The sequence below is a fragment of the Oncorhynchus kisutch genome, linkage group LG18 (genome assembly GCF_002021735.2).
Source record: "Oncorhynchus kisutch isolate 150728-3 linkage group LG18, Okis_V2, whole genome shotgun sequence".
In the NCBI taxonomy this organism is placed as follows: domain Eukaryota; kingdom Metazoa; phylum Chordata; class Actinopteri; order Salmoniformes; family Salmonidae; genus Oncorhynchus; species Oncorhynchus kisutch.
Genome location: NC_034191.2, coordinates 51,149,493 through 51,163,875, shown reverse-complemented (window position 1 = coordinate 51,163,875; position 14,383 = coordinate 51,149,493). Strand labels below are relative to the sequence as shown.

The 14,383-nt window shown below is 40.2% G+C and overlaps 1 protein-coding gene across 1 annotated transcript in view; it reads right to left on the bottom strand.

Annotated features, from left to right (window-relative positions):
- LOC109908719 (5-hydroxytryptamine receptor 5A) overlaps positions 1-6,408 on the bottom strand; it is a 43,038-nt gene extending 36,630 nt beyond the window's left edge. The window contains exon 1 of the mRNA XM_031795264.1: positions 6,219-6,408. The gene's annotated coding sequence lies outside the window, so the exon portion shown is untranslated. The remainder of the gene's footprint in view (positions 1-6,218) is intronic.
- Positions 6,409-14,383: the final 7,975 nt, after the last annotated feature.

The following is a 14,383-nucleotide window of genomic DNA, read 5'->3' as shown; positions in this document are numbered from 1 at the left end:
TGTTTGTTTATTCCATGTGTAACTGTGTTGTGTCGGACTGCTTTGCTTTATCTTGGCCAGGTCGCAGTTGTAAATGAGAACTTGTTCTCAACTTGCCTACCTGGTTAAAGAAAGGTTAAAAAAATTGTTTTTATGTGCAAATAAGTACTATACTGTGAATTTACTATCATATCAGCACTGTGTAGACACAGTACTGTAATCCAGTCTATTGTGCCTCACCATATTAACTGCTCTAGGTCAATGTCACTGTTTCAGAGAGTCTTGGAGCTGGATGCCGCTGCAATTCAGCACGTTTATATTTACATGGATTTTTTTAATAAAAAAAAAATGTTACCTTTATTTAACTAGGCAAATTCTTATTTTCAATGACAGCCTAGGAACAGTGGGTTAACTGCCTGTTCAGGGGCAGAATGACAGATTTGTACCTTGTCAGGGGTTTGAACTTGCAACCTTCCAATTACTAGTCCAACTCTCTAACCACTAGGCTACCCTGCCGCCCCGGATGAGGCTGACTTCAACCTAGCCAAAAGAACGGGACGGAACATTATTGGCCACCGTGCCATTGTGAATGTCCCTGGACAGCGTGGAGGGAATATCACCATGTGCACAGCCGTTAGCCAGCAAGGTGTCTTCCATTACCATGCCAACCTTGGTCCCTACAACACCGCCATTCTCATCACATTCCTGGACACACTACATGGCATCGTCATTCCAGCTGAGCAGAGGGGTGGAACCAGAGCAGCCCAGGTATGTTGTCATCTGGGACAGCGTGAGTTTCCACCGGGTTGCTCTGGTCTGCAACTGGTTCATCGATCACCCACAATTTGTTCTATACCTCCCACATTTCCCATTTCTGAACCCAACTGAAGTTTTATTTCAGCATGGTGATGGAAGGTGTATGACCACCATCCCCTCGAACGGATGCCTCTTCCCCAGGCAATGGAGGATAAATGTGGTGAAGTTGATGTGGGAGCTTTCAGCGGCTGTATCCGTCACTCCAGAAGATTCTTTCCCCACTGTTTAGCTGGGGAGAACATCGATTCTAGGAGGCAGGATGCAGCCTGTCTTTTTTCTTACATTTTGCATGTGTTTTTGTGTTTAGAGTTTTGAAAGAATGAGCCACTTTCATTTGGTCTTGTTGTACAGAAAACCCTTTATCTTACTGAATGTTTTTCCTGGTTTTCTCCTGTTGGGTATGGAAAGTGTTCCATATAAAACACAATTTTCAAAAAGACTGCATTTTGGAAATAAATGACACTTTTGTTACTGTATTGCATTTGTGTATGTATACCTACTCAAATATACATTACTGTAACAATCTTTTACAAAACGACTAGTGTAACACTGAACAGGCATAAACCTCCTGGGATATTCATAGTGTTGTGTTTAGCACATCAGTGTGTTATAGGTTGGTAGACAGATCTATTCATATGGCGAGTGTGTTGGTTTGATGCAACAAACATTTTGGAAAGCGCTAAAGCAGTGGTTGCTTTTGCTAGAGATTTGTAGAGTTGTGTTTTGTGAAAATGGCTCAGATTCAGCAAACGTCTAAACAATTAAAATCGCATAAGTTACATGGACTCATTCCGTGTTCAATAATAGTGGTGAGCATACATACAATTATCTCCAAGGTCCCTCAATTGAGTAATGAATTTCAAACAAGGTACCAGGGAGGTTTTTCAATGCCTCGACTAATAAAAGCAGATGCTGACTATCCCTTTTGACAGGTGATGTTAAATTAGGTTTTGCATGGTGTATCAATACACCTAGTCACTAAGATAGGCTTCCTTTCTAACTCAGTTGCCAGAGAGGAAGGAAACCACTCAGGGATTTCACCATGTGGCCAATGGAGATTTTAGAACAGTTAGAGTATAATGGTTGATGAGAACTGAGGATGGATCAACAGTTACTCCACAATACTAACCTAAATGACAGCATAAAAAGGATGAAGTTGTGAATGAGAATACAAAATATTCCAAAACATGCATCCTGTTTGCAACAAGGCACTAATACTGCAAATAGGTGGCAAAGAAATTTAAGTTATCTGGAATAAAAATTGTTTGGGGCAAATCCAACACATCACTGAGTACCACTATATATTTAAGCATAGTGGTGGCTGTATCATGTTAAGGACTAGGACTTTTTTTTAGGATAGAAAATAAATGGAATACAGCTATAAGCACAGACAAAACCGTAGAGGAAAACCTGGTTCAGTTTGATTTCCAACAGACACGGAGACAAATTCACCTTTCAGCAGGACAATAACCTAAAACAAAGGCCAAATCTATACTTACCAAGTTGCTTACCAGGAATTTTCCTGAGTTGCCTAGTTAACTTAATTCAGCTTGAAAATCTATGGCAAGATTTGAAAATGTCTGTCTAGCAATGATCAAGCATTAAAAACAATGCACAATCCAGGTGTGCAAAGTTCTTAGAGACTTACCAAAAAAGACACTTCAAATTTGATTTCTGTATTTCAAATCAGTAAATATGCAAAAATGTAAATAAAAAAAAAACATTGACTGTCATTATGGGGAATTGTGTCCATTTTTTATTCAGGCTGTAACACAACAAAATGTGAAGTTGAGGGGTACGAATACTTTCTGAACCCACTGTAGTCTCACAATGTTCCTAACCCTGGCAGTCATTCTGAATGTAGGCTGCAGGTGAATAAAAATGTCAACTGTTGGATATCGCACTGGCTGGATTCCAATTGGCAACATATTGTGACTTACAGGTAGAGTTGCAAAATTCTGACAACTTTCCCCAATTTCACAGGATTTCCAAAAATTCCAGTTGGAAACTTCCTGAAAAAGACTAAATAAGCAGGACATTTTGGGAAAGTTACTGGAATTTTGCAACCCCACTTTCAGGATGAGTGTGGCCTGCAAACAATGAGTTTCAGGCCACTGTATAAGACTAAGACTAAGTCTCAAAATGTAATATGTACTGCATTGTCAGAGTTGCTTAAGAGCTCACATGGGGATTGCGACAGGACTGAAAAAAATAAAATTCAACAACCATGTCTCTGTCACTAACAAATACAGTCATTGCTGGTAACTACAATTCACTCAAAAAGGCAAGGCACAATTATATTAGTTTTTTCTTACACATTTCTGAAACTATGGCTCCTTTTCTCTAGACTCTACACACAAAACATCACATCTCTTGCAAAACCAAACCCTCTTCTCAAAATGGTGTTTTTGCATCAAAACTCTACCCACAATCCATCAAATTATTAGTTCTTATACACCAACTACACATGTTCAGTGGAGTCCACGGCAGTTTGTCATAGCACTCACATGTACATGTCTGTAACAGCTGCTGGTGGAAGAAGGTGAGCACCAAGGTGCAGAGTGGTACGTGTTCGTCATTTTAATGGTAAAGCTGAACACTACACAACAAGCGAACCAGCTCCATCAGGCACAAACCACACAAAACAGAAATGAACTACCCACAAAACTCAGGTGGGAAAAGGCTACCTAAGTATGGTTCTCAATCAGAAACAACGATAGACAGCTGCCTCTGATTGAGAACCACACCGGCCAAACAACAAAGAAAAACAAAACATAGAAAATGAACATAGAATGCCCACCCTAGTCACACCCTGGCCTAACCAAAATAGAGAATAAAAGCCTCTCTATGGCCAGGGCGTGACACTGTGCATAAAAATATACAGTATGTATTCAGATTCAGTATATATTTACACTATAAACAGAAATGCAAAGTGGGAAAAATCAAATGTATTTTTTTCTCAAAACATTGCATTTTCATCCAGATTTCAGGATGAACAATAACAGACAAAACAAATAGAGTAGAAGATAAACAAACAGGCTGTCCTTGTCCTTATCCTTGTCCTCTTCCTTGTCCTCTTCCTCCTCCTACTCCTTGTCCCCCTCTCACTCTCATTCCTCTATCTCGCTCTCCAGAATTGGCCTCCATTGTTGTCCAAACCAAGAAAGCCAACCTGAAGCTTATTTATACTGCTCAAGCTCTGATTTCTAAGTGAAGAAATGAGCTATATGTGTTTTCACACGTGTTCACTGGGTGTACGTAATCGGTGAATGAGTGTGGCATTTGGAATGGCAGTGTTTTCCAAACGAAACACAAGACCTGTTAGTTTTGAAAGATGTGTCTAATGTAGAGAACTGTGTTTAGTGTTTAGCAAAAAGTGTGTTTTACAATTGCAAACTGAGTGTAAAGCAGATAATGTGCTTGCAGTTTTGCAGACTTGGTCTGAAGATGAGGTACATGAGTTAATGGTTTCACTGAGTGTGCCTCAAGTACCACTTTTATTGTGCAAGCGATTGTAAAATTTTTTAAAGGCATGGCTTAGTGGGTGCATGGTTTTCAGTTAGTTATTTTTGACCAGCTGTAAGTGGGAGTGTTGTACCAGTTTAACCGGTCTATGGTAGAGGTACATCATATTATAGGTGTGGCTTATTGGGGGCTTGGCTTTCAGTGGGTTCTTTTGGCCTGCTGTAAGCGTTGTGCCAGTTTAACTGGCCTATGGTAGAGGTATATTATGTTAGGGGTGTGGTGTGGTGGGGGCTGTTTTTATGCTAAAAATGCACTAAAATCCCTTTGAACACTAGTGAGTGCGTGGTATTGTTGCATCTGGAGCATTAGCATATTTAGAGGCGTGCCTTGTAGTGGCTATATTTGTTGCATCCGTTAGTGAGATTGCTGTACCAATTTAACTGAAATGTGGTACTAGTTCACTAATAGTTAAATGTTTGTATGGGACATATCAGAGTGACAGCAAGTCTCAGACCTTTACTGAATGAGTGTTTTGCAAGTCCTTTTGGTCTATTTTGCATTATAATCACAGACAGTTTGGAAGCCTTTGCTTAGGCTTCTAGAAATGCAAGGGGATTTAAACATAGAACATTCATAAATGTCATGGGATAGTCAAACACTTGAAACCAACCTACTTGCACTAAACCCATGGAATTACTGTAAAATACCAACATGCGTACAATAGCCTTGTCTCTGATATTACAGTAATTTACAGGAAGCTGGTGGCAAGTTACAGTAAATGTTATAGTATCATACTTGACACTAGACAGATATGGAATTTTGTATTTTGTATTTTGTTTCAAATAAAAACTTGGTGAATAACATTGGATCATTAACTACAACAATGTTCTCAGTATTGGAGAGCTCTGCCCTCCAACATGGCCTTGTTAGGGGCGGAGCTCATTAGAATAATACTCAGCAGTGTGCTTTGCAAGTGTTTCTTTTTACCTTTACATTTTGGTAATTTAGCGACTTAACAGTCAGTGCATTAAAGTAAGGTAGATAAACAAGAAAATACCACAGTATTTGGTGACCATCACAAAGAATATTACAGTGGTGACCATTACAAAGAATATTGTTGTAGCTATTACATTTTAACCAGGGAAGTCAGTTCAGAACAACTTCTTATTTACAATGACAGCCTAGGAACAGTGGGTTTGCTGCCTTGTTCAGGGGCAGAACCCCAGATGTTTACCTTTTCAGCCCAGGATTCGATCTAGCCACCTTTTGGTTACTGACCCAACGCTCTAACCCTGCTAGGCTACCTGCCCCCCTAGGCTACCTGCCCCCCTAGGCTACCTGCCACCCTAGGCAGGGGGGGATAAATGCAAGTACATTTTATTTGTATGAGAACATACTAAATCCATTTATTGTAATTAAACTTCAGGCCAGTCAAATACAGATTACAAAAGATATTGAAATACCTATATTAAATACAGAAATACTGCTCATTGTTTGCACTAGCTGCCTGCACTGTGAATATGCAACAGTTTGCTAACCACTGTGCTTCCAGTAATGCACTGCAAATTCTATAAATACACCATGTTGCTGTAGTCAGTCAGGTGTTACAGTAATATTCTGCACGTTTGTGTTTCAGTAAAGTTCCTGTAAAACTATAGTAATTTACTGGCTTCTGTGCTGCCGGTATTATTTATAGTGTAGCCTACAACGTAATTGCAAATACCAACCAGAGACTGTTGAACGGACGTTTGCCTCACCCAGTAACCGCCAATAAAACAGAACTAGACTTATTCGACAGAAAGTCAAACTGCCCAACCAGATTTTCCTCTGACAATGGCTATAAGTTTCCCATCATATAAACTAACAATATCAGATTTTTTGATTGGTGAAAAGCGCGTTATCTTGTTAGAATAGAAATCTAAAGACGCATTCAGTAGGCTAGATAAGATATGACTTACCCCACATCTCAGAAGAAACGAGTCCTACATGGGAAAAGAACGGACTTCTCGCTCAATCTTTTGCTTTTCCATGTGTTCACTTTGTTGCTCTTCGTGTGGACCTAGAGTGAGTGTTTATGATAGCAGCGACAAATAGATACAGCGGCTTCGGGAAGGAACCATAGCCAAAGAAAGGGGGAGATAAGTCCATCACAGCGGTTGTCCACAATCAGAAAATATATATATATTTTTAAACATTTAATCAGTATTACTTATATGTTAAAGCCTACGGTGGTTATCATTTGGAAGGGTGTTTCTTTATTGCATAATTTGTGCACAATGTCATTTCATTGCCAGTTATTCCCTCCCAATATCCAAAGATCAATAAACGGTATATCTTGTGAGATTAATAGCCTATATCGTGCTTGAGTGGAACTGTGGTTAGAAGTTTGGAAATGCCAAGGAAACGTGACCACCTATGCCCCCTTATCCATCTCTCACCAGGACTCATATTACATCATTTATTTATTTTCGCACAAAAGCCATTTTAATTTCGTTTGTCTCAACACACGCGGGTGAATGTCATTTATAATCAGGTTTCTTACTACAACTGAAGGAAATTAGGCTTCTCCAGCGGGACACCTCTCCCGCCGTCCTGGAAATGGTTTAAATCTCTCTGGATGCTTAGTTTAATTAAATCCACCTAATTCATTACCAGCATTCACCTTTCAAAATACAATATGGACTGAAAGCTTAACATCACAAGTTATCAGGTTTTGAATAATCCGGTTTTGATTATTGATCAAGCACTCAAAGTGTATCTTATATTGTTACTTGGTTTGACAATGCTTTCAAGGCGGCAAAACACCGTAGCTTTGAGTTGAACATGGTTGAGCGACCCAGTGAGTAAAAAACGCTCGAAATAGGATGTGCCGCGGGAGGCAAGCAATCAGTCAAAGCGTTGCTGTCTGTTCAGCACCACAAGCAGACGGCTTTGTTAAATCAGCACCATGGACAGCAACCACCCGGTCTCTCTCGACAACTGCCCACTTTATGGAAATTCTGCAATCCACTTGGCAGCATGCAAGCTATCACGTGTTAACATACAACGATATATATTTTTGGCCACTCTTAGACTTGGGGAGGAATTGTCTGGTGAACGAGATGACTCTTAGGCCAACCTCTGCCATTTATGCTCCCCGGTTACCACTTTCACACTCTCTAAGTTCTACCCTACAGCACTGCATTAAACGCCCTACAGTAAGTGGCTTCCAGGATCATGTAGCTTCAAGGAACCTAGGGTATTGCTGTAAAAGGCCTCCAGCAAGTAATTGCCCATTTATTCTACTCCTTTCACTGCGGGTCCTGAGGCTCCACTTTGGACTAGTTACACACTCTTTGTTCTTTTTTTTTTTTTAACACATCCATGTGTCTAGTTAGGGACAACACATGTTGTGTTACATTTAACATGATTTGTGTACATTTATCAACACATTTTGTGTCAATTCCTGCAATAAATGTGTTAAAAGCTGACAACCATACAACACAACCTGATGTTGTGTTAGATTATTGACCAATCACATTGCGGATCCGAAGTCGCATAGAAAAAATGTTGTGTTATTTTTTTTTTAACACAGCTGTGTGTCTAGTTAAGGATGACACATTTGTGTTACTTTTAACACAATCACTGTCTTGGCACATTAACACATGATCTGGGTACATTTTTCAACACAGTGATTATGTTAATCTTTTACTGCAGTGGGCTAAATCAGAGTCAGACCGAGTGTTTCTTGGTAGTCTTAAACAAATTTCAAAAGCATATACCTCACACACATGGTTATGGGCTTAAGAAAAAGAAGACACCTTTACCATGTCAGATATAGAGTTGAAATCTATTCAATGTTGAGTTTGCATCCCAAAATTACACTTGATGTAAATCATATAAGACTGAAATATAACACAACCATTTGACAGAGAAACACCAGATTTTGGGCTGGTTATTAAAAATAATGTTTTTTCATCCGAAGTCGCTTAGAAAAAATGTTGTGTTATTTTTTTTTTTTTAACACATCTGTGTGTCTAGTTAAAAATTACACTTGATGTACATCAACCATTAACACAACCATTATTTATTACAAATAATGTTTTTTAATAATGAAATAATGAAATCCATGAGACCACCAGTTATTTGATTGCAGGAAACGACTACAGTAATACGACATGTGTCATCCATAACTATATACATGGATGTGTAAAACAAATGGTGTTGTTTTACACATAGTGTTGTAATCCACTTTAAAATGATGTAAATGACTGGGGAAGAAGTGTAGATTTTTTTTATTTAGAAGGTCATGAACAGTCAATCATTTTTTTCAGGAATTCTGATGATATTTGGAAAACCAGATCAATCAATGTATGATGACCAAAGTATGAAAATGACTGTTGCTTCTACATGGATAAAGTTCGATCATAAACTTACTGGTTCCCTCCCCCATCTCAAACACTTGGATTCATTATTAATATTAAACCTCTTCAATGTAACTAAACGTAAACAGTAATGTCATCTACATCATCTCCAAACACAATTATTTATAATGAGAGGGCCATGTACAATATCTAGCCATGCTGACTACTCCAAGAACGTTTAAAAGTCAGTCATGGAAGTAAGACCCAGATGCAGACTGTTGAAGTAGCAATATTTAATGTTCCGACAGGGACAAGCAGAAGACAGGTCAAGGCAGGCAGAGGTAGGTAATCCAGAGGAAGGCAGAGGTACAGGTCGGCAGGCAGGTTCAGGGGCAGGCCCGGCAGGCGGGAACAGAGTCCAGAAAACAGGCAAGGGTCAAAACCGGGAGGACTAGCAAAGAGAAGTAGACCGCAGGAGCAAGGGAAACCGCTTGCATACAAGACCAACTGGCACAGAGACAGGAAACACAGGGATAAATACACTGGGCAAAACAAGTGACACCTGGAAGGGGCGGAGAAAATAACGAGGACAGGTGAAACTGATCAGGGTGTGACATTAATAGCTTACCTTTCTGGTAAAAATAGTTATACATTGCTGAGGTGTAGTCAATTTTGAGTGCACAAACTCAAGTACACAGTACAAATGTGACAAAAATATACAAATATTAAGTGTTTTATATAATGTATTTCCTATTCAACAAAACTGTATGAATAAGGCTTGAAATTGCTTATACATTTTTTAAATATAGTATAATCAATTTATAAAATGACTAACTATAAGATTTCACCTTCTGTGAAATATATATTTGCATATTTAGTGTTAGAGAAAATATGCATATTTTCTAAAGGTCTCTCTTGATCAAAAGGTCTGCCCCCATCACTGTGCACATCTCACAGAGCTCTTGTGTGGCTTCCTGAACTAGTTAGGAACTAGCCTTGTTCATATTGTCTGTCTATGACAAACAGAATGTGTTAATCTATGAGTTATTTTAGATTACTTGCTATAAATCGACAGCAACAAAACAACTCTCTACTGCTGTGTTATGATGTAAGGATTCCAGCCATTTGCTTTGTCAGTGGCTGTGACTTAGAATACAGCCAGTAGATGTAAATTCGGAAGAGTGAATTAAATGGTAGGAGGGACATCCCAGCTTCAAGTGGTGTCACATTTCACATCCTGCTTCACATAGGCAGAAGAGACATACTCCTGTGTCCGTGAGCATCAAGGCTTTCGCTCAATGCAAGCCATTTCTGTCTATCGATTTATAAGCGAAAATGTCAGCCGGAACCGGTACCAGAACCATACAGGTTCCCAAAACAGGGGACTTTACATCTAAGAGGTTTTTAAGGAAACAAGGTGACATCATCTTAACGCTCATTTTAATACACCAATGGTACCATGATATTCTCTTACATAATTTAAATAAGTACCGCCTTGTAACCAACATTGGACAAGGCTTGTTTGTAGAGGGGCGTAGTTTATATAGCTAGAAGCTACTCTACTGGGTTCAACATTTGACTGTAGGGTGTCAGCAAATATAATTAAAAGTTGATTAAAAGTTTGTACACTGCGTGTACAAAACATTATGAACACATGCTCTTTCCACGACATAGATTGACCAGGTGAATCTATGATCCTTTATTGATGTCAGTTGTTAAATTGACTTCAATCAGTGTAGTTGAAGGGGAGAAGACAGGTTAAAGAAGGATTTTTAAGCCTTGAGACATGGATTGTATAAGTGTGCAATTCAGAGGATGAAATTCTGGACACGTTTACGTGCTGCTATGTAGTTTGTTGCTAATGTTACTTTGCTACCTGCCAACTTTACTCCTTTTTAATACATTTCTTTTCCCGTTCCACTTTTTTCATTCAAATTTTTCATCCCTGACACAATCTGGACATGGTTCTACACGACCTCCACCAGCCGAAGCTAAGTAGTAACAGTAACATTATGCCTTCTAATTGCAGTCGCTGTACTCATAATATACAGGAGATCGATCGCCTTATGGTGAGGATAGCCGTGCTGAAAGCCCAGTTTCAGACGCAATCGTTAGGCAAGGGTAATTGTGGAAGAAAGGATGAAACAGAGGCTGTGCCACCAATAAGTACAGAACGTAGTATAAATCCCCACGCACGGTCCCCGCAGCCGGACAATTTTCTAATTTCTTCTGGAAGGAAATGATGTAGGAATGCTCAACCGGTGTCGCTCATTCAGCCGACAGAAACATTCAACCGGTTTTCCCCATTAAGCAACGAGTCGGAGTCAGAGGCCAAGCCTTCTCTGGTCTCTCCACCACCCATTATGGGGTCTGAGACGCCGAAGCCTTCCACAATTAGCTCTGACAAATTTAAAACCCTAGTCATCGGCGACTCGATTGCCCGCAGTATTAGACTTAAAACGAATCATCCAGCGATCAAACACTGTTTACCATGGGGCAGAGCTACCGACAGTAAGGCTAATCTGAAGATGGTGCTGGCTAAAGCTAAAACTGGCGAGTGTAGAGAGTATAGGGATATTGTTATCCACTTCGGCACCAACGATGTTAGGATGAAACAGTCAGAGGTCACCAAGCGCAACATAGCTTCAGCGTGTAAATCAGCTAGAAAGATGTGTCGCCATCGAGTAACTGTCTCTGGCCCCCTCACAGTTAGGGGGAGTGATGAGCTCTACAGCAGAGTCTCTGCCCCTCCCAAAAGATAGAATTTGTAGATAATTGACACTCTTTCTGGGACTCACCCACAAACAGGACCAAGCCTGGCCTGCTGAGGAGTGACGGACACTGTCCTAGCTGGAGGGGTGCTCTCATCTTATCTATGAACATAGACAGGGCTCTAACTCCTCTAGATCCACAATGAGATGGGGAGCAGGCCAGGCAGTAGGCTGTTAGCCAGCCTGCCAGCTTAGTGGCGTCTGCCACTATCACAGTCAGCTCAGCTATCCCCATTGAGACGTGTCTGTGCCTCAATCTAGGTTGGGCAAAACTAAACATGGCGGTGTTCCCTCTAGCAATCTCATTGGAATAAAGACCTCCTCCATTCCTGTCATTACTGAAAGAGATTGTGAAATCTCACATCTCAAAATAGTGCTACTTAATGTTAGATCCCTCACTTCCAAGTCAGTTATAATCAATGAACTAATCACTGATCATAATGTTGATGTGATTGGCCTGACAGAAACATAGCTTTAAGCCTGATGAATTTACTGTGTTAAATGAGGCCTCTCCTCCTGGTTACACTAGTGACCATATCCCTGCTCATCCTGCAAAGGCGGAGGTGTTGCTAACATTTACAATAGCAAATTTCAAATCACAAAAAAAGACAGCATTTTCGTCTTTTGGGTCATGAAATCTATGCAGTCTACTCAATCACTTTTTATAGCTACTGTTTACAGGCCTCCTGGGCCGTATACAGCATTCCTCACTGAGTGCCCTGAATTCCTATCAGACCTTGTAGTCATGGCAGATAATATTCAAATGTTTGGTGACTTGACTTTTCCATGTGAATATTACACAGACCCACTCTAAAAGGCTTCCGGAGACATCATCGACTCAGTGGGTTTTGTCCAACATGTCTCCCAACCTACTTACTGCCACAGTCATACTCTGGACCTAGTTTTGTCCCATAGATTAAATATTGTGGATCTTAATGTTTTTCCTCATAATCCTGGACTATCGGACCACCATTTTATTACGTTTGCAATCGCAACAAATATTCTGCTCAGACCCAAACCAAGGATAATCACAATCCGTGCTACAAATTCTCGGACAACCCAAAGATTCCTAGACTCCCTTCCAGACTCCCTCACCTACCGAAGGACGTCAGAGTACAAAAATCGGTTAACCACCTGAGGAACTCAATTTCACTTTGCGTAATACCCTAGACGCAGTCGCACACCCCTAAAAACAAAAAAACATTTCTCACAAGAAACTGGCTCCCTGGTATACAGAAAATACCCGAGCCCTGAAGCAAGGTTCCAGAAAATTGTAACGGAAATGGCGCTACACCAAACTGGAAGTCTTCCGATTAGCTTGGAAAGACAGTACGGTACAGTATTGAAGAGCCCTCACTGCTGCACGATCATACTATATTTCCAACTTAATTGAGGAAAATAAGAACAATCCAAAATGTATTTTTATACTGTCGTAAAGCTAACTAAAATGCAGCATTCTCCAAGAGAGGATGGCTTTCACTTCAGCAGTGATAAATTAATGAACGTCTTTGACAAAAAGATCATGATCATTAGAAAGCAAATTACGGACTCCTCGTTACGTAAATCTGTGTATTTCTCCAAAGCTCAGTTGTCCTGAGTTTGCACAACACTGCCAGGAATTTTGTTAAACATAATAAACGCCTCCATATTGTAACGAGTACGCTAAGAGTCGGGAAGCAAGTTCAGGGAGTGAATACGTTTAATAACTAAATGAACAAAACCGACAGAAACAATGACGACTGGGGAAGAAACCAAAGGGAGTGACCTATAAAGGGAAGGTAATCAAGGAGGTGATGGAGTCCAGGTGAGTGTCATTAAGCACGTAACACTGGTGACAGGTGTGCACCATAACAAGCAGCCTGGTGACCTAGAGGCCGAAGAGGGAGCACACATGACACCTATCCACCGAATGTGTACCAAACTCACAAAAATTGGCAGTAATAAAACCTGTCTTGAAAAAGCCAAACATTGACCTAGAAAATATAAAATACTATTGGCCTATATCGAATCTTCCATTTCTCTCAATTTTATTGAAAAAGCAGCTGCACAGCAACTCACTGCCTTCCTGAAGACAAACAATGTATACAAACCACTTCAGTCTGGTTTTAGACCTCATGAAGGTGGTGAATGACCTTTTAATGGCATCAGACCAAAAGCTCTGCATCTGTCCTCATGCTCCTAGACCTTAGTGCTGCTTTTGATACCATCAATGACCACATTCTTTAGGGGAGATTGGAAACCCAAATTGGTCTACATGGACAAGTTCTGGCCTGGTTTAGATCTTATCTGTCAGAAAGATATCAGTTTGTCTCTGTGGATGGTTTGTCCTGTGACAAATCAACTGTAAATTTCGGTGTTCCTCAAGGTTCCGTTTTAGGACCACTATTGTTTTCACTATATACAGAGCCTTGCGAAAGTATTCGGCCCCCTTAAACTTTGCGACCTTTTGCCACATTTCAGGCTTCAAACATAAAGATATAAAACTGTATTTTTTGTGAAGAATCAACAACAAGTGGGACACAATCATGAAGTGGAACAACATTTATTGGATATTTCAAACTTTTTTAACAAATCAAAAACTGAAAAATTGGGCGTGCAAAATTATTCAGCCCCTTTACTTTCAGTGCAGCAAACTCTCTCCAGAAGTTCAGTGAGGATCTCTGAATGATCCAATGTTGACCTAAATGACTAATGATGATAAATACAATCCACCTGTGTGTAATCAAGTCTCCGTATAAATGCACCTGCACTGTGATAGTCTCAGAGGTCCGTTAAAAGCGCAGAGAGCATCATGAAGAACAAGGAACACACCAGGCAGGTCCGAGATACTGTTGTGAAGAAGTTTAAAGCCGGATTTGGATACAAAAAGATTTCCCAAGCTTTAAACATCCCAAGGAGCACTGTGCAAGCGATAATATTGAAATGGAAGGAGTATCAGACCACTGCAAATCTACCAAGACCTGGCCGTCCCTCTAAACTTTCAGCTCATACAAGGAGAAGACTGATCAG